This window comes from Canis aureus, chromosome 8 (assembly GCF_053574225.1).
Source record: "Canis aureus isolate CA01 chromosome 8, VMU_Caureus_v.1.0, whole genome shotgun sequence".
Lineage (NCBI taxonomy): Eukaryota > Metazoa > Chordata > Mammalia > Carnivora > Canidae > Canis > Canis aureus.
In genome coordinates, this window is record NC_135618.1 from 73,743,922 (window position 1) to 73,765,802 (window position 21,881).

General features: G+C 42.8%; 1 long non-coding RNA gene across 2 annotated transcripts in view; it reads left to right on the forward strand.

The window, feature by feature from the left end:
• The window catches only part of LOC144319750 (uncharacterized), a 36,402-nt gene extending 18,161 nt beyond the window's left edge, over positions 1-18,241 (forward strand). The window contains exons 5-7 of one of the 2 annotated variants that reach the window (XR_013385477.1): positions 5,746-5,782; positions 7,983-8,154; positions 18,102-18,241. This is a non-coding gene — a long non-coding RNA (uncharacterized LOC144319750). Of the gene's footprint in view, positions 1-5,745; positions 5,783-7,982; positions 8,155-10,562; positions 12,080-18,101 lie in introns of those variants that run through there. The other variant, XR_013385476.1, reaches the window with a different exon arrangement.
• Positions 18,242-21,881: the final 3,640 nt, after the last annotated feature.

Below are 21,881 nucleotides of genomic sequence, written 5' to 3' on the forward strand. Positions count from 1 at the left end.
AGACCATCAAATGAAAATGTCTGTCTTACCACTAGAGAATAGATACCCACTGTCTGTTCACAAGAGACCAGCAAATGGTTGCACGGTAGAACCAAATTCCCAGTTACAGTGCCCACAATGGGAACAACAAATGAGAATCTAAACAAAAATCCAGCATCTGAAAGTATGAAAAAAGAAAGAAGAAATCTAGAGAAACAGAAAGCCAGCCAAGTTAGAGTTCTATTGTCACTTGGGATTCATTGTGGAAGCGAGAAAAGACAAGCCTGGGCTCACATTGCCCTTCAGATGCTCATCTCAGGCAACACAGTTTAATCAGCTCTGTCAGGTTAATCCACCTAGGCACCTCTGTACAGCAGCCTACAAAAAGCATAATTTTCAAAAAGATAAAACTTTGACTCTTGAGTAAATATAAAATGAACATATGTCAAAGGTTTGACTCAATTCATTAATTAATGAAGAAAACAGTAATACATTAAGACTCACTGAAAGAGCATTGCAAGGGCTAGATATTTAAAGACACTTTACCAAAGAAATGTTGGGATATGATTTCTGGGTTAGATACAAAACCATTTAAAGTTAAACCAGGTAATAAACTGTAACATTTGGTGTTATCCATTCAATCATATAGAAATTACTTGTCTCTCTGGGGACAAAAAGCTCCACGTTAACATATCTGGATCTTTAAACAATAGTAAGCAGAAGGTTATACAAAAATATCTTCTCTACCGTCAGTGGGGCTGTGGCTGTGCATGACATTCAGAGGACATGCCACTCGCCTTATGTGCAGGTTCTGAATAATTTGTCTTAACACTAAATAAAAAACTAAGGTACTTGAGAGAGAAAAGCTCATGCCATTGTGTCCTTGGAGAACAAAAATAGTAAAATTGATTGTTCCTGATTAATGAAAAGACATCCACTTCCCTTTACCCAAGACCATAAAGCTACTGCAGCTCAGAACCAAGGCTAGAACCCAAGACTTCAGCTCTCATCATGCTCCAGACATTGTATCCTAAAGGTCGATTAGTTCTTTAAGACAGTTTCAAGACAGATCAATAAAATGAGGGAAATAAATATGCAATGTTAACTCCTAGGCACCAATTAAAGGGAACTGGTTAGCACACAGAAGATTAAAGAGAATGTACTTCTTTCTGAAGGGGAGAAAAGACAAAGTTTGAAGTCCATGACAGTAAAATGCTCCCTCTCTGTCTCTTGGTCTCTCTCTCTCTCTCTCTCTCACTCGTGCATGCTGGGTCTTCTGTGTATGAATGTCTCCTTCCAAAGAAAACTACTATAGACCCCAACCTGAAGGAGTCCCATCTGGCTCAGTACCTGGCCTGACCAATGACTCAGAAAAGCCACTAGTAGGGGGATAGACTTGGCTCAGAAAATGAGACTCACGGATTTGGTTCTCAAGCTCTCCCCACACTCACCATTCCCTCAGCCTGCAGCAGGGCCTGAGGGGAGGTTCTGCTGCTCTGCTATGCTCCCTATGGTCCCTAAAATCACCCTTGGATTTTCTAGTTCTTTCTCTGGGTTTTTGTTTTTGTTTTTTTGTTTTTTTTGTTGTTGTTGTTTAAGATTTTATTTATTTATTCATGAGAGACACACACAGAGAGAGCTAGAAACACAGGCAGAGGGAGAAGCAGGCTCCCTGCTGGGAGCCCAACATGGGACTCGATCCTGGGTCTCCAGGATTACAGCCCTGGCCGAAGGCGGCGCTAAACTGCTGAGCTACCCGGGCTGCCCTCTTTGTCTGGTTTGAAAACAAAACGAAGATCAGCAGGAAGCTGAACAAAACCATTCATTCAGGTTTCTGCGCTCCTGGAACGGTGTCTTTCAAACTGCTAGAACATACATTATTAACCTTATTATAGCAAAATCAGACGCAAGTACAGGTAACTATACTCAATGATTGTACCACCTAGTGACTTATTATCACAAGGTGAAAGTCCCTATAATTCCACTCCCGGACAAGAAATAGAACTCAGCCACCCACACCGGAAACCTACTTCCTTCCTCCAAAAGCTCCCATGCTGGACCATGTTTTAAGTGGTGTGGTGTAGAAAACATTAGTGGGCATGCAAAAGGGTTTAAGTATCCTATTCAAGAACTTCTGTTCTATGTAACTCTTGTGTGACTGTGTCTATGTAGGTATTTGTACTGGGCCAGTTTCTCACTGAGGGTCACATTCACAAAAGGCTGATAGTCATTGCCACAGGGAATGCCTTCTGGGTTACAGCAGGGCAAGAGAAAACTCTAAGATTTTGTTCGTGCCCCCAAAGCAAGGATGGGCACAGATTCAGAAGCATGTGCTTCACATTTTATAAAGGTTGTAGAAAATTTCCTTTTTACCTATCAGAACTTTTTAGGAGACACAAAATATTTTTAAAGAAGATAAAATATCTGTCCATATTATGCAAAGAAAAAAAAGGAATACGGAGTATGATAAAGAAAGCAATTAATCCACACTTAAAACTAATTGCCTCGCCCAGTGGGTCTTTAAATTATTCATCAGCGCTATTTAAAAATAATTGCGGTTTATGAAGAAAAGCCATTATGGATTTTGTTTTAAAACTAAAAAGAAAGGGTTTCCTTTTATTTATTTATTTATTTATTTTTATTTACCAACTCCTTGCAGCTCTTGAAACCAACCCGTTTTTAAACTGGTTTAATATCCTCATTAGCCCCTCCCCGGTCGAATCAACTTTAACGTTTATCACACCAACACTTCCTGATGTTCCCTGAAACAGGTTCTGAACTCACAGAGAGGACAATGACATGTTCTAGAAGAATACAAAGGTGTCTGCAAAAAGGAGAAAAACAGGCGTGCCCAGGTGGGTTCAGTTGGTTAAATGACTGACTCTTGATTTCAGCTCAGGTCATGATCTCAGGATTGGGAGGTCGAGCCCTGTGTTGGGCTCTGAGCTGAGCATAAAGCCTGCCTCTCCCCCTCCCTCTGCCCCTCCCCATCCTAAAAAAAAAAAAAAGGGAAAAAAAAAGGCTTTCAGAGAACAAGACAGGAAACGACCGCCAAGATGTGTTTCTGTGATTGAAGTTCATGGTGGGCCCTCCACCTCCTTCCCAATGGCTTGGGTTTCCCACGGTGTTTGCTCCGGCCACCCAGGGCTCCTGAGCGCTCTCTCCTCTCTCTGCATTTACCGAATGTCTCCAGTTCCTTCGTTTCCCTGCTTCTCTGGTTCCTTCAAGGAACACTCAGAACTGTGGCTGTGAAATGATAGAACTGGAAAGGCTTGTGTCTAGGGCAGTGGCCTACAAACCATGTTCGCTGGCAGGCCCAGGAGTCCCTCGGGTGTCCAACAGCTCCCACATTGGGAAAGGGTTGCTGAACTGGTAAAGCAAAGTCCTGCCAAAGTAGAACTTAGGGCTCCTGGGTGGCTCAGCTGCTGTAGCATCTGCCTTCGGCTTGGATCATGATCCCAGGGTCCTGGGTCCAAGTCCTGGGTTGGGCTCCCTGCTCAGTGCAGAATCTGCTTCTCTCTCTGCCTCTGCCTCTCCTCCTTGCTCATGACCACTCTCTTTCTCTCTCTCTCTCTCTCTCTCCCTCACTCTCAAATAAATAAATAAAAGTTCTAAAAAAATGTTTAAAGCAGAACTTAAAAGTGACCCTCACGATATATATTGGAACACAAGGCCCAGACAGAGAAAGCAACTTGCCCAAGGCAGGACAGCAAGTTACACATGTGGGAGGAGACCCGCCCTCCTGACTCTCAGTCTAATATCTCTAGGGCCAGAGACAGCAAAAGGAGTGTGAGCCTCAGGGCCAGAATGATCTCGATCTGAATCTGATCTCAGCCACTCTCTACTTACTCATCCTTGGTGTTACATTCTTCTGCAACATATCTAAGCCTGAGTCTTTTTCTTTTTCTGTTAAAAGAGGATGTAAAAACACCAGCCTTGCCTAAGGAGCTGGGCTATTACACCTGAAAACACCTTCGATCGATGAAATACACGCACACACAGGGCATAGGCGTGAACAGCATCTTTATCTTCAGAGACACTCATGAATACCTCATTGAGAATGTGCTTGTGACAATCACCACTATGCCCAAGGGTGTTTCCCCAAGCTAGACAGTCTGGATTGCTCAGTTAAGAAAAGCTCACTTCCTGCCCCTAACAAAACCACCACCCACAAGCCTTCCTGTTATGCGTAAACCAGTGTCTGTTTTGATGGCTTTGCACACACATACACACGCACGCATGCACACACACTCCTACTCTTATGATGACAACACACAGACCCAAAGATGTTGGAGGCGGCAATATCAGTGATCCCCCTACACACACGCACTCAAACAGCATAGATCCATGGGTACCAAAACATCTAGAGCCCTTCTACCCATATGGTCACCTCTTCTTTCTTGACCTTGTTAGAACCGACCAAACCAACTGATGGTGGGGAGGCAAAATAGACAGAACCCAGGTTTCTGACAGTCGTGATAAATATCAACTTGTAATAGCTGAGCAAAGTAACAGATTTGGAGGGGAGGAGCTGGAGAAAATATGGAATCAGTTGATTAAAGTAATGACTAAAGTGATACCTCATTGACACCTGAGATCCATGCTCCCTTCCTAGAGTGACGATACCCCGATTTTTATGGTCCTTCTTTCTGCAGTCAGTTCTTTCATTCATAGTTGATTGGATGCAATAGGACTGGCCTTACCCCCAACTCCACAACTGGGCTCTTATTAGCCAGGGGATGTGTCCCATTCCTCTGATCACGGCAGTTGGTTCTTGGATGGAGCAGAATGCAGTCAGGGCCCAGAAGAAAAAAGAGACATTAGCTGCACCAACTGGAAGAAACCATCCTTCTTCAGCTGATTCTAATTCTTTCTTTCTTTCTTTCTTTCTTTCTTTCTTTCTTTCTTTCTTTCTTTCTTATTTTTCTTCCTTTATTTAAATCTTTGATGTTTGGGGGGCAGCTGGCTGGCTCAGTCGGGAGCACATGTGACTCCTGATCTTATGGTCATGAGTTTGAGCCCCACATTGGGGGTAGACATTAAGATAAAGTTTTTATAAAAATTAAAAAATCTTTGATATTTTGTTCATCATGGATTTTTGCACTCATTTTTATTTATTTACATAGAGCAAGAAAGTATTCTATACGTTGATTGCTGAGTGCTTTGGGTGTCCATTTAAATTTTGTATCCAAAGTGAGTGCCTCAACACCCTCAGCCTGGACTTGGCCCCATAGAGGTTTAGGGCTCATTGCTCATTTTATTTTATTTGATAAGAGACTTGTGAGTTGAGGTGAGGCTACCATATGAAGCTTTAGGAGGAAGCTATCATTCCATGGGACCAAGAGAAACCAATTCCCAGTTATTTGAGCTGCTGGATCAAGCTTTGCCTAAAGCTAACCCTACTATAAGCCAACCTGAGTTGTTTTCTGTGGCTTATAATATTTGCACCAAAATAATACAAATTGACACAATGGCTAATTATAAGGAGCTAGTTTCTGGGATGTTTTGTAGACAGTGCTTCTAAAATCTGAGTAACACTGCCTCCTGTAAACATGTGGTCCACCAGCCAGAGCCAAAGTGCCCTTGTTGGCTGAGGTCAACTTTCCAAACAGCAACTTTCACTGTAGAGTGGTATTTCAGTTTATAATTTTTAGGCCCCTTTTATATGCCAAGTGCTGTTCTAAATACTCCTACACGTTATTTTTCAAATTCTTGTTTTGTCTCAAAATGGCATCAGGTCCTACTATCATTATCCATATTTTACAGGAAAGGAAGACAAAATGGAAGAAGAAAAGCCAGACCTGTGAGTTCTGAAGCCTGGGTTCTTAATGAGTATCCTGATACGGCCTCAAGATTTTCTCTGTAGATGGGAAGAACACCCACTACATAATAGATATCTGCTCAATACATATTTGAGGAATGAATGAATAAGTTAATCATGAATTTGAAAGGTGAAATGTTAGCCATTTTGATATTCACTCATTTAATTTTAATTTGCCCCTCTCTGGAAATAGGATATGAACCATAGCCTCTCCTGGTTCAGTTTGGGTTAATAGAGGCTTTTTCTATTAAGGGACATGATTCTCAGGAGTTGCACATCAATGACAAATTTGAATACAAATTGTTGGAAAAGTGTACACAGATGGAATCATGGCTATAGAATCTAAATAAGTTCTGTTGCAAATTTGGTCTCCTTACTCTGAGGATTTGGGAAGGAATCAAACCAGGTAAAGGATTTTAAAATGTTTTGTCAACTGTAAGGCACATAAACAACTGATTATTAGTATGTGATTTGTATGTGTTTTTTTTTTCTTTTTGGTTTATTTTCTTCACACAAGGACTTACCAGCCCCAAAGCCTAAATTGAATGTTAAATTTCTCTCACTCTAAGGCCTAGAGCAATCACTTGATGAGTATGTTTCTGAGACAAAAATCAATACAATCTTAGGAAATAAATTTATCTGACAAAGGTAAATATCACAGTTGAGAGTTCCGGGTTTTTAGCATTCTTAACCAAAGCAATAGATAAACAGACTCCTCCCAAAGTAAAGATGGAAATATAATTATTCAGTCTCTCCATGTTAGATTTGCCCAGAAATTGAAATATTGTTAGCAAACACGGATTTAAATTTTGTGCTCCAATGAATTGGTAGATCTCTTAGTTTATTGTTTTGATTTCTCTGCGTTCTACCACGGGGAAATTATGCAAACTCATACCGTACACAAAAAGAATACTGATAATTATGGAATTTGCCACTTAGCTTGAAGATAATTTCATGACTCTCTTTCGATCTATTGGCACGAGAGCCCATGCATGTTTGCGTTGCTGCTGTTCTCAAGACCCGCGGTCAGATGCGTGTGCAAAGTGTGTATGAAATTGTACTATGCCAAGCCAACTGTTCAGCTCAGCAGATAATCAATTCAGGTGGTTTTCTCTGAGGGACCAGTTGTTTCACTGACTTTGGTCATCCTGTAATCCAAGGTTGGAAGCCCACAGTTGAGTTCCAACTCCACGTGCAGATCAGAAGCCCTGGGAGAGCCTCATTAATGGTAACTCCAGGTCCCACCCAAAACCTGTTGGGTGAGCGTCAGAGCCCAGGGAATCTGTCTTTAAACATGCCCTGTGGTGATTCCTCTGCCCTGCCAGATGGAGAACACTTCTGTTTCCATGACCCACAGGGGCCAGAAAAGACAAAAATAATTCAATCTTCTGTTTTAGCTGCACGATACCTGACTACTTTCATTTTGTTGTATTTACTTATTCAATTTTTTTTTTTTTTTTTTTTTTTTTTTTACAAAACCTGTTTGATCCTCTGGCTGCTATAATGTCAGGGAGATCCAAGCCCATAGGCTTTGCTTCCATCTGGAAAGTCTACACTGCTTAGACCCTGAAAGAATTGTATTGATCACAGAGTCTTAGAGGGCATCTGTTTCAAATGTCGCATCTGCTTTCTCCATCCTAATTCTACCCAGTGAGGCTTACTCTTCTCTCTGTTGTAAATAATAACCCATCCACTCCATGAAGATAGCAAGTATCTCTGTTAAACACCTCTTTTTACATGATCATCCCAAACATCAAAGGAGAATGGAGTGTAGCAGAAAACATATGCTATGTTTGCCACCTGGTAGACTATGCTTGCCACCTGGTAGACTACAGAATCCCACTGACCTCAGTTTCTTTATCTGTAAATTGGGATTTGGTGGCATTATTATCATCTATTATACCTAACTTCTTGGGATTATGAGAATTAGATGAACTAACTCATATAAAATGTAGGTACCAAATAAGTGATGGCTCTAAAATCATCATTATGATATTAGGAGGTTTCCCAGACCTCTGAGTACTAGAGTTTTCTATTATATACAGCCTAATCTACCAATTTCTTGCTGAAAGTATGAATATAATCCCAGCTCTAGTTTGCCTTCAGCAGTGTCAAATAAACAGATTATTTTATTTAAGATTGGGAAGATCATATACTCCTCAAAATGCTTCTCTCTATTTAGACAACACCTGGAACATCATGATTATTTCTGGAAACCTCACTTTAAGAAGAATACCAACAAACCAAAGTGGTGGGGAAACGTGTCTGGGGAGATGTCGGAAACCAGGACCATGTCATACCAGAAATCATCTTTAGAAACCAGTATTCTCATATAGGAAAAGAAAAGCCATGGGGTAAGTATGACAGTTGTCTACAAATGTCTAAACAGCTGCCCCAATGATACCTACTGAAAGATCCTCAAGTAGTGGAATTAACTTGGAGCATAGAGCTGAGCCAGGAGGTCTCCCCAGCCCTGAGAATCTAAGGTGACTGGGATCCAGACTATTCCCCTTGAACTGAGCACTCTGCTTCTGTTTACCTAACAAGACACATGCGTTCATGTTTAAACAGTCATAGTACAGCACTGCCCTTTCTGAATACTCAAATATGCCTATGGTCCTTGCTGGGAACAGATAGCCTGAGAAGTACAAAGCTACCTCTATAATTCACATGAGAAAAGTGACCCCAAAGACACAGATGTATGAGTAGCAAAGGTCAGCCACCTTGGTGAGTGATTTAAGGGGGTCCAGAGCTCTTACCCTGATGATCATGATTACCAGTAAAGAGGGGAGGAGGTTCACACATAAAAAGCCTGGCTGCCCAACAAACTCGTGGCCCAAACTCTTGGCTGCCCAACAAACTCTGGTTTTCACAAGCTGAAAACCCGTCCAGAGCAAAGTCAGGACTTTCCTTAATGTGAAAAGCAGACTGTTGTTCAACAGGAACAAAATCCCCTAAAGTCAGGAGAGAATAAGGAAGCTACTTTTTATTAAAGTTAATTTTCATGATATACAGTATGATGCAGTAGATTGAGAACTTCGAAATCTCTTAAAGCTATTCCATAAAAATATTACAAATTTTGTTTTGTGTGATGATGATAATAGTAACTGCATTAAAACTCATCTTTTCTGGGAAAATCAAAGTCTGACAATTTTTTTATGCACACTACAAAAATAAAGGAGTTAGCCAATCTGCATGTTATACATGAACCCTTACTACAAATGAGTTCCATGCTTTCTGCAACTCTCTATTATTTTATTCCCCAAATATATTCATGAGCGATGGTCTGAATGTGTCCCCTCAGAACTCATATGTTGAAATCCAACCCCCAGGTTGGTGGTATTTGAACATGAGGCCTTTGGGTGGTACTTAGGTCACAAGAGTGGAGTCCTCATGAATGGATTAATGCCCTCGTAAAAGAGGCCCCAGAGAGTTTTCTTCCCCTTCCATAGTGTGGGGGATGCAGAAGGAAGTCTGAGACCAGAGAGAGAGCTCTCACTTGATCATGCACCCTGATCTTGGACTTCCAGCCTCTGGAACTGGGAGAAATAGATTTCTATTGTTATTCAGCTGCCCAGGCTGGGGTCTTTGGTGACAGCAGCCCAGACAGATTAAATCAATGGGAGAGCCAAACAGCGGAGCATGAAGGACTTGCACCCTTTGCTCTGGGTCCTGCCAGAGCCTGTGCCAATGAAAATGGCACAGTTGGCACCAAAACTTAAACCTGCTTCTCCTCCTGGTATGTTAGAGACTAAGACAGCCAAAGGCCATGAGGAGGACTAACTCAAGGCTACAGAATAAACTAGAGGTGGGGGAAGGGAAATGTCACGTTAAGAGACAAGGTTAGAAAAAGTGATGCTAACGCCAGAAATGCCAAAATTTATGTATAAACTGAAAAAGAGACTTTCTGGAAAATCTATGATGTTCCAGATACATGGAAGGGCCCTCTCATACCAAGCAGAGCCTTGGCATTTGCAAAGTTAACTTGGGATTCCAAATATTAGTTTCAAAATCTTATGGGTAACCTGGAAGGCCCACAGCATGGTCACAAGTTAGATCTCCACATGGCAAGATGGCACCATCCCTTGGCCCAACTCCAAGAAGACATGATTTACAACATGGATGACAACTTCTGAGTTGGACAACATGGTAGCCCCATGGTATGGTTGGTGTATCTGCAGAGATCTAACCTGGTGAACAAACCTAACTCACTGCCTAGCATCTGTATCCTGATGCGGCGTTGATGCTCCCTCTATTAAGCATCAAATATGCCATAGCACTCGTGATGGGTAAGATATTCTGTGTCTTTGTAGGGAAAGAATAAGACCTTATGTATAAGCCAACTGCAAAGATGAAAAATAGGAATAAGGAGAAAGTGGAAATTTGTGTTGGGCAAATTCAAGGGTAAGATAGCACATTTGAAAGTTGCTTGCAGCCATCAAATACTCTATCAGGAATCAAGAGAAAATTTCTGAAACTGCTCAGCGAGTGTTCCAGCAAGAATTTATTTTAATTGCTTTATAAATTGCTTTAATCCTATATTTAGGGAATCATTAGGGGCTTAAAAGGGTCACTTAAAATTTTCACTTATGCTTAACTAAATTTTATGGAGAAAATTACATGTTTTAATAGTATTCACAGAATTGGGGACTTGCAAAGGTCTCGAGACGTGTCCTTCTAAAATAGCAAAGGTCCGTGACTCAATATCACTTAATTTCCACAATAGTCATGTGAGGTAAAGATAATTATTCTCCTTTTACAGAAGAGGCAACTGACCCTCGGAGAATCTGAATTATTTGCCAAGCAAGCCATTCAAAGGAAGGATCCTGCTTCATCGATCTTTTCAACTCAAGGGGCTGCCATGTGCCAGCTCCTCGGCATATTATTTCAAGGGTTCCCAAAGTGTGGCCCCCAGGCCAGTGGCAGCAGCTTCACCTGGGGACTTGTGAGAAATGCAAGTTGCCAGGCCCTGCCCTACAACCCCTGATTCCGACACACTGAGTACAGGGCCCAGCGACCTATGTTCTCACAAGCCCTCCAGGAGATTCCGATATGCATAAAAGTGTGGGAAAAGCCTGATCTTAATTAAGAAAGGTGAATGGAGCTGCATGCAGCTGGAAAGGGCTAGATCTAGGTTCTTGAGAGTCCTGAGGCCAAAGTCAAAGGGAAGAGCCATAGTGAGAGGCCCAAGGGTACAAAGTTTCAGAGAGCTTGGAAAGTAGCATCCCAGCTATGGACTGACCCTTGATGGAGTCTCCCTACCTTGTCCAGTTTCTTAAAGGAGCCACCTGCCCTCAAACCCCAGTGGGGCAGGATTTGCCCAGGGCTGCCACGCTGCACCTCATATCTCTGCCAGCAACCTGCGTGGAATCCAGGGCCCTTCCCTGCCACGAACACAATTAGTCAAGTTTCCATTTTTCTCTCTTCCTCCAAAATCCCTCCCAGTGGGGGCCACCAGAGGAAAGAAAATTTCATCTTGCAACAAAACCAGATTTATCTGCGTTCTTTGCACAACAATACAATGAAAGCCCAAATGATTTTTCCACATTTGGTAGCACTTAGAAGCTTTTCATCAGCACAAGAATAAAGAAGAGAACTATTTTCCTCATTTCTGTTTACGGCAGCGATATGGCAGAAAGAAAACAATTTAAATCTATAAATTACGAAGATGCTTTTGACTTAAGACAAGCACCAAAGTTTCAGTCATTTATCTAGAATCACAGCTTGTCTGCGATGAAAAAGGCCCGAGAGATCGTCTGGTCGGTGCAAGATGATTTGCAGTTCTTCCCAGATACAGCTTCTTTTAAAGGGCTGTATCCATATTCTAATAGAGATCAGGAAAAAATACATAGCTTTCGTATCAAACCCATAATTTCACGGCTATTATTGCTTACGGTGAAGCTAAAGTTGTTATTCTGATAAAAATAAAAGTAGAGAGAAGAAGCAGGAAGGATAGAGCTCAACCTTTCCTTCCACTCCAATCTCCTGCCTCTACTTCCCATTGGCCAAAGCCAACTGGAAGCCAGAGGGCAAAGCAGTCAGGTGATCTGAGGGGTAAGGGCTAGCCTCTAGGACACAGGTGCCATAGAGGATGAGTCCTGTGGCAGGAAAGGCAACACCTAGTGTCTCTTCCACGTGCCCCTTTCACGGGTGCAGAGCTATCCGACCAGTAGACAGCATTGGGTGGGGAGTGGTGCTGTAGGGACATTCACCAGGCTGGTCAGAAATACTACCAGGGGTATCTGTAGATCTCAGAAAAGTTGTCTTCAGCTCTTTGCACCTCAGTTCCTTTATCTGAAAAGTGGTAAGATGATTTCTCTTTTGCAAGTTTGTTGCAAAGGTTATAGATTAACTGTAATATTGCTGCTAAACAGAAGATCCTCAATAAATCTAACACTATAATGCTAAGTGAAAAGAGACAGACACAAAAGGTCATACATTGTCTGATGTCATTTATAGGAAATATCCAGAATAAATAGCCATATAAAATTAATTATTAATATGAGTTGAACTGGGCCCCCCTTCACTTGCATTCAACCGATACTAATGGTTAATTTTGCATGGTTATTATGAATAGTGGTTATGTGAATTTTACCTCAAAAAGTTGGGGGGGAGTAATAACTAATTATTATGATTATTATTCTGAAAATCTGGTCAGGGGTTCATTATCTCAGGATCAGGTATAACATAAAAACACCTGTTAAAAATGAATTTTTCGTGGGCCCTGAAAACCACTCTGATTGATAATGCCCGCTCACCCCAAGTAACTTCAAGGGTGCGTGGAGGTATAGATTATGAAGGCTTCATGGGGACATTAAGAAGGTAATTAAAATGCTTGTTGAATATACTATTACCCTGCAAGGAGAACTGTATACAGTGTAGCATGTTCTAGAAAGCATATGCATGACATGGTAACCTATGCAATGAGTTTAATGTCTGTTAACTCCTCACTAAGGACATCTTGACAACAACACCTTTAGTTGGCTGGGAGTTTCCTGCTCTGCTGTATGCTGGCCTCATCTCCACCCTGTGTTGGCCAAATATTGCTGAGCCCCCCTCTCCTTGGGGTCTCATAACACTCTTGGGCCTTATAACTCTGTGCTGGAACCATGGCTTGTGTCTTTATCACTCAAGACCAAGGGAGGCTCTTGCTCAGGGCTAGCCACCAGCACATGGCAGGGAAAGCTCTAGTCTCAGAAAAAGACAGCAGCCTGGGAGGTGATTCTTGGTCCTTCATGCCCTTCCAGCCAGGCTCAAATTCACACTGGGGCCAAGTAGACCTTAGTAATCAGCCAAGGTTAGGGCTGAGGTGTGAGAGAAGAGGGGCAGGGTGCCATTATACCATCCTCTACCCTGACGCCCCACATGTGGCCCTACCTCTCAGAAAATATCCTGGAGACCCGAACACCTTTCTTCCCAGACTGTCTTCACTCCCCAACTTGCTCTTAGCTCATCTTTCTCTTTTTTCTTTTAAAAAGATTTTATTTATTCATTCATGAGAGACACACAGAGAGAGGCAGACACACAGGCAGAGGGAGAAACAGACTCTCTGTGGGGAGCCCGGTGGGGGACTCGATCCCAGGATCCTGGAATCACAACCTGAGCCAAAAGCAGAGACACTCAACCGCTGAGCCACCCAGGTGCCCCTTTCCTCTCATATTTTTCATTCCACTTTCTACATTTGCACCTTTATTAGTGACCTGTTGTGGTTTAACAAGCCACCAAAATTGAACGGCTGAGAACAACAATCACTTTCTGTTCACGGTTCTGCAATTTGGGCTGAACTCAGCTGGAAAGCTTTTGTGCTGGCCTCACAGGAGGTCATTCAAGCATCTGTGATCATGGTCATGCAGGAGCTCACTGAAAGCTGGATGGCCTCACGTACACACCTCAGGTTCCTGGTGACTGTTGGCTGGGGAGATTCAGTTCATCTCTATGTGGCTTCTCCAACAGGAAAGCCCAACTTTCTACACGATAGCAGCCACATTTTATGAGGGCAAGTTCTATATTTGCAGAGTCCTATCAGCCAAAGAAGTCATGTGGCCAAACCTACAGTCAGTGTGGGCAGGCAATACAGAAGTACACAAGGCATAGGTACCGGGAGTCATGATCCATGAGGGACCATTGATACTATGATTTATTTCACCATTCCAAAGATCGAGTTAAGTCAGAGGAAAATACCAGGGGACAGAAAATGAAAACTGAAGTCATCACACATGTTTAAGGACTGACTGTGTGCCAGAAATTATGCTCATTGCTAGAGAAACCAAACTAAGTAAGAAATTCGCAGTCTAGCAGCACCTGGGTGGCTCGGTAGGTTACGTGTCCGACCCTTGATTTTAGCTCAGGTTATGATCTCAGGGTCGTGAGATCGGGCCTGCTTAAGATTCTCTCTCTCTCTACTTCCGCCTCTCCCCCTGCTCTCTCTCTCTCTTAAAAAAAAATCATCAGTTGAAATTAGAAGAAATACACAGTCTAGTGGGCATGTATAAGAAAATAAATCAGGGCAGCCTGGGTGGCTCAGCGATATAGCACTGCCTTCAGCCCAGGGCCTGATCCTGGAGACCCAGATCGAGTCCCACGTCAGGCTCCCTACATGGAGCCTGCTTCTCCCTCTGCCTGTGTCTCTGCCTCTCTCTCTCTCTCCCTGTGTCTCTCACAAATAAATAAAGAAAATCTTAAAAAATAAAAAGAAAATAAATCATAATGCAGTATGAAAATAACAGGTGTAATTAGCACTAAAGAGGAAGTGATGACTCTGTTGGGGTCATACCCATGCTTAGAGCTCTTCAAGGGCCTCATCGTACTCGGAATAAAATCCAAAGACTCTATAAAAGCCTAGGAGAGCTGACATGCACTGTTTCTGCTTGATTCCCAACCTCTTCTCCTCTGACAATCACACCCCCCAGGATCCAGCCACACTGGACTTCTTATGGGTCTCCGAAGGCCCAAGATTCATTCCAGGCTATGACCTTGACCAAACCCTTCCTTCTTTCTTAAACATAACCCCCTGATCTCGAATACCGAACTCCAGTATATCAATCAGGGTCCACTCATGGAAAACCACACACACCCAGGACTTCAATGGAGGGACTTCAGTTAGTTTTACAATGGTGTTAGAAGAGCAGGAAGCACAAATGGGGAAAGCAAGGCAACCCAGAGATTTACAAACTGCAGAAAGTCACTGCATCAGGGACAAGAGGGAGAGACAAAGGGAGGAAGTGGTGTTATGGGGCTCAGGAGCTGAAAGTATAGAGGAAGGGTCTGTGCAACAGATGGTGGGACCATGGAGAGAAATATTCACTGGAAGTATAGAGGTCACTGCAGAAATACTCCCCTAAAGTTGAGAGAGAAGGAGGACTACACATTGATGGTCTCTTTTCCCACCCTCCAAACCCCTGCCAGTGCCTCTCACTTGTCAAATCAAGCCAGAAACCATTTGGAAAAGGAGATGGGGAATTGTAGTTCACAGGGGTCAGTCCCTTGCAAGGTAGAATAGAGCTGAGGAAGAGCAGGCAATAAATTTGAGAGCAAATCAGCCAATGCCCTCCATATTGCTGACTCCTGTTTACCCTTCAGGATCAGCTTTTTTTTTTTTTTTTTAAGATTTACTTATTTATTTTAGAGAGAGATAGAGTGAGCACAGACTGGGGGGGGTGCAGAGGGAGAGGGAGAGAAAATCTCAAGCAGACTCCCTGCTGAGCGGTGAGTCCAACATGGGGCTCAATTCCATGACTCTGAGGTCACAACCTGAACCAAAATCACAAGTTGGACACTCAACTGACTGAGCCACCCAGGCGCCCCCCAGGCTCAGCCTTAAGACATTTCCACAGGAAGCCTTCCTTGGAAACACTAAGTTAGATCTTCCTCACCCCTCTCCTCTATCACAAAACTTGCTTGCTCATTTCCTGCCTGGAGTTTGATAGTTTGGAGATTTATTTGTTGAAACCACAGTGAGATACCACCATACACCTATTAGAATGGCCAAAGTCTGGAACACTGACACCATCAAATACTGGTGAGGATGCAGAGCAACCAGAGCTTCAATTCACAGCTGGCGGGAAGGCGAAATGGCACAGCCACTTTGGAAAACAGTTTGGTGGTTTCTTATAAAATCAAACATACTCTTACCATATGATCCAGCATCGTGCTCCAAATCAGCCAAATTCTGATCTCTTCATGGTTTATTCCAAGAAAGGCTGTGTGCAACCAGAAGCAGCCCACAGCTCATGCTCCCACACATATGGGAATAGTTAAGGGGTTTCCCTCTTCTCTCCAACTCCACTCCCAACGAAGATTGATTGATTGATGATTGATTCACTTTTTATGTTTTATTTAAATTCAATTTGCCAACATATAGTAGTATAACACCCAGTACTCATCTCATCATGTGCGCTCCTTAATGCTCATCACCCAGTAATCCCATTAAAAGAAATATTACAAATTCAGCTCTAGACCTTTGCCACTTGGTGTTTGAAGCCCATCTTCTACCTGACTCTAGTGCATGAAATTTAGGTACTTCATGAGGGAGGAGTCATCAAGATATCATGCTCCAAGGCCAGTCTTGGCAGAATGTCCTGATCATGATTTGAACAGCTGTGATGAGTGAGAGTTCTCTCTTTTTTTAATATTTGAAAAATGTGTGCATGATCTGAAAAACATAATAATCAAATGCTAACTTCAGATGAACAAGCAAAATATATTCCTTAAAAAGTTAAACATAGAGATACCCGGTGTCTCAGCAATTCCACTCATGAGTATATGCCCAAGAGATTGAGAACTTATGTCCACGCAAGAATTTACACGGGCATGTTCATGGCTGTATGATTCGCAATAGCCAAAAGGTGGAAACAACCCAAATATCCATCAAATGATGAATGGAAAACAAAATATGGTATATCTTTGCAATGGACTATCATTTAGCTTTTAAAAAGAAAGGAAACATACTGATATATACTATAGCATGGATGACCCTTGAAAGCACCATGCTGAATAAAAGAAACCAGATACAACAGGCATGTAGCATATGATTCCACTTATATGAGATGTCCAAAGGAGGCAAAACCATAGAAGCAGAAAATAGATTAGTGGTTGTAGGAGCTGGGGGAGTGAGAATAGAGACTGCTAATGGGTTTGAATTTTCTTCTGGGGTGATGAAAATGTTCTAGGATTACATAGTGGTGATGGTTGCACAACCTTGTGGCTATATCTGCCTCCCAAAAATTGATGATATACTATGATATGTTGAATTTTATGGCATGTAAATTATATTTCTATTTAAAAATCTTTAAGAAACTAGCAATATGTCCATCACACCTCTGGGTTAACACACTGAGTCCATTTTCATAGTCATAACATGTTTTAAGCAGTGTTCAAGGTAAGAAAATGGCACATGGGAACCTAGCAAATCATTAATATGGTCAGTGTTTTGAGGCAGGGAGCCCTGAGAGCTTATCATTTCCTCTTTCTTTTCTTTCTTTGTTTCTTTGTTTGTTTGTTTCTTTCTTTTTCTTGAGAGAAGAGAGAAAGAGAATGAGCTGGGGGATGGAGGGCAGAGGGAGAGAGAGAATCCTAAGCAGGCTCCATGTCCAGTGCAGAGCCTGATGCAGGGCTCAGTCTCATGACCCTGAGATCATGACCTGATCTGAAATCAAGAGTCAGACACTTAACTGACTGAGCTACCCATACACCCTGAGAGTTTATCATTTCTTATCATTTCCTACTCACATCTTATCACTTCTGGTAGTGATCATTAACATGCTTTGAGATCATTAACATGACTATGTGTCCAGAGCTTTTCCAAGAACCACTTGTATGGAAATGCGGGGAATTCTCTCAACAACCCGGTGAGGTTGGATCTAGTATTATTATCTTTATTTTACAAATGAGGAAACGAGACACCAGGAGAGTTATGTGTCCCAAATCACGGAGCCAGAACATATCAGAGAGGCAGTGATCCAAGGGAGTCTGGCTCCAAGCCTCTGTTCTTATATCTACCGCACTGGACTGTCTTTCAATGCCACAAATGCTGTTAATATTGCTATACATCATCACATTCAGTGTTAAAAAAGGATCTTGGGCTAAATTCAGATTCTTTAAGTATTTATCCACCTCCTAACCAATTTTCATGTTTTTCATAAATACTGCCTTAGAGGAGTGTATTCAATGTTCGAAGAAAAGCAAGAGTACACCTTATATTACCCATGCTTTATCGTTTTCAGAACATCTCCACGTATAATATTTGATCTTTGCAAAATTCTTCAAAGTAGAAAAAATAGAAATGATTATTCCTGTGTTTCAGATGATAATAGCATGAGGCTCGGAAGAGTGGAGATGGAATTTGAACTAAAGTCTCCTGGCTTTTAACCTTCTATACAACCTGCTGTCTACCAACTGTTTGGGGATGATATCATCATAATACTTTGGCCAATTTGACAAATGCTGTTTTTGTTATCCCTGTTTTTATAAAAGGCAGCATACCACTGCCCTGCATCCAGCTGGAACCTTTTCTTCCCCTTCCTTCCTTCCTTCCTTCCTTCCTTCCTTCCTTCCTTCCTTCCTTCCTTCCTTCCTTCCTTCCCTCCTTCCTAAAGATTTTATTTGTTGATTTATTTGTGAGAGACACACAGAGAGAGGAAGAGACACAGGCAAAGGGAGAAGCAGGCTCCCTGTGGGGAGCCTGATATGGGACTTGATCCCAGGACCCTGGGATCAAACCCTAAGCAGAAGGCAGATAGATGCTAAACCACTGAGCCACCCAGGTACCTTTCTTTCTTTCTTTCTTTCTTTCTTTCTTTCTTTCTTTCTTTCTTTCTTTCTTTCTTTCTCTTTCTTTCTTTCTTCTTTCTTTCTTCTTTCTTTCTTTCTTTCTTTCTTTCTTTCTTTCTTTCTTTCTTCCCTTTTTTCTTTCTTCTTTCTCAGAAGTTCCAGCAGGAGTAACTCTAAGCTAGCCATCATTATTTCCAACATTGAATAAAATATTCCAATGACCGGTTTTACACAACATATCTACAGTAAAGGTAAGAAAAGGATCCCTGATTCTTCTTGGCATCAATGTTCTTCATCTAACTGGAGGTTGGGATGGCCATGGGACGAATATGTGGACTGTGTCTGTCTCCAGAAACAACACAGTGAAGGAGGGGAGCCTCTTGCCCCCTTGTTCAGAATTACAGGAAGGAAGGAAGATTTCAGACCTCTCACAGGCATCCTATCCTGAAGATCATATTTCCCTTTATGTTTTCACAGCCAGGAAATCCCTCTTCAAATCTAAGTAAATCCTTCTTTCTCTTCTCTAAGCCCTCATCTTGTTCTGTTTTCCACAAAGAGAGTGAGAAAAAAAAAAAAAGAGAGAGAGAGAGAGAGTGAGCAGCTGGGTTCCTGAGAAGAAGCAACCCCTGAAATCTGCCCGCCCCAGCAGGCTATGGGATTCCAAATATTTCAGTGTCAGACATCTGAGTGTTAATGACCTTCCCATGGCTCCCTCATTGACACAGATGGGTGCAAAGCCAAGCTGGCTCAGTGTTACAGGAAGAGAAAACAAAAAACAGGCCACAGACCCCCCCCACCCCAGAGGGTGCTAACACCACCCCAGATTCTCATACTTTGCTTGTTACCATTCCTCGCTATACCTCTTACCTCTGCATTCTGCTTTCAGCCCCCACCCCAACTACCCCCCACCCAGACACCCACAGGGGCAAAGACACACTCACAAACACAAACAGAAACTCTGGATTTGCCCACCCACCCACTCTCTCAGCTCTCTCACCCCATCCTACCCATCCAGCTCCATTTATTTCCTCTTGGCTGTTGGACCACTCCCTCCTTCTTTAGTCCAAAACTAAAGCCTCCTCTCCACAGCCAAATGTCTAGTCCACTCTCTTATCCAGAACTGGGGTTTCTCAGGACAATTTTGTACAACCAACACTTATTCATGGAGCCCATGGTACTCTTCCAGAGTGGACAGTGACTGGGAGAAGCAGAGTCCGCATTACTCACCACTGACAGGATGACGTAGGGACTGGTAAATGCAGAGCAAACATTCTGTATGTGTTTGGTACCCCCTGACCAATGATGCAAAAGAAAACCTTAAGAGTTGGACACTGGTCTTTTCAGAAAATCCACCATGTATAGGAGGGCAGTTAGCTGGAACAAGATCATAAATATGGTCATAGTAATATAAGTATGTTGTAAAAGATATATGATCAAATTATATAATGACTATAATGACCTAATAAATACAGCTCATAGATTAAAAAAAAAAACTAGGTTATAAAAAAACAATCCAGCTAACCAGAGATAGTCCTGGATCCCAGTCATTGTGATTCCTAGGGATCTAGGGTCACTGAAGGACTTGAATCAACATGACCTTGTCCCCATGCTCCTCTCATGGACCTTGAGAATCTTCACTCTACTCCTCCTTCTGCAAATGGAATGTTATGGTGAGCACTCCCATCCCAGGCTCCAGATCCTCATCACCAGATTCCTACCCCCCACCCCCAGGACTGGATTAGGGATAGGCAAAAAGACTTGTAAAAAGGGGTTTTGACCAATCACAGAATAGAAGGGTCATAACCCTATAATCCCATACACAAAGCCCTCAGTCTGGGGTAAAGCCCCAGAGAGCCACCAGCCTTTATCTTTATGTATCACCAACTTGGGCAATTACTTACTGTTTTGTAATTAAATTCACTCAGGAAAATGGGATCATTACTGTGAGGAGTAGCTAGCCAGCAAAGGGCAAAAGCGTGCTTTCAGCCAGATGGCAGGGAATTCCCAAGGATGTCAAGAGAAAATTGCACGTGAGTACCTGCGAGGCAAGACTCATCCCTGAGATGGGCTCTGCACTTTCACTACCATAAAGGAAGTGGTAAAGCATAGGAATTAAACACGGTCGCAGAAAGCCATCATTTCCAGGCAAACGTAGACAGATTTTGCAGGTCAGGTTGACCAACACTACACAGGTCATTATGGCTTATTCTTTTCCATTCTGTCCCAGTTTGAGGGGAACGGGGGACAGAGCATCTTTTACAAAAGCTTCATTTTTACATTTCTTTTTTGCACGCTGAGCTTCTGCTCATAGCAAAAAGGCACTCAAGAATAGTGTCTGTTTCAAATTAGTGAATATAGATGCCCAATATGCTGACAGTCGTGTGGAAGGAATGTACAAGGAATGTACAAAACCTACCATTATGAGGTCTGTATTGGAGGCTACTGATGAGATGGAACAAGGATAAGGCCACTGAGAGTAATAAACAGAGCATACCTTCTATTGAGTGTTGGCACTGTCTCCACAGGGAGGCAACTGGATGCCTCTGAGAGAGCCTGGTCATCTGTCTCTTCCCACAGATAGCTCCTCGGGTATGAGGGTGTGGAACTGGGATGGGGTCACTGGACAGCGCCCGACAGTCCCGGGGCATGTGCTCGCCTGGGCCAGAGCCCATCCAGCATATTCCTGAAAACATACAAAACCCCGAACAAGGAAAAGGCATCATTCCTGTGTCAGAACGACCCCGATTTTCATTTATTTGCATGAAATAAAGCCCCTTACTGTTAAGCCCACGAGGTCAGAGGACAAGAGGAGGTAGCACAGATCCCCACAGGAAGGCAAGGCCCGGGAGCTGACCTGGATGAGTCAACCAGCCTGGTGGTCCAGTTAGCAAGCTCTGATCATAGGCACAGAAAAAAAACATTTATGGGCGATGACCCTTCCATAGTTTCCACCGCATGGGATTTTTAGGACAACTCTGATGTACAAGCATTGGGACAGACGCTCAGAAAAGTGCCTTGCCTCTGCTCACGTTGCTGGGAATCGGGAGAATGGTTCGCCCCAGTCACCTTCCAAACACAGGGTGTACTGACGCAACTCAGCTGCTTCCCCGAGCGACGCTACCTGACTGCTGCCCGGTTGCCATGTTCTTGAAATGCTTGGGGTAGACCATTCAGAGTATAAACCATGGTCTGAGTGATCCCCACTGGGTAATGAAGGAAGACCATGCTTACACTGGGGACGGCTGTTCCAGTTGACCTGCGCAGGGGTGACGATGGCCAGGATCAAGGGACAGGACCAGGGGCCAACCCATGA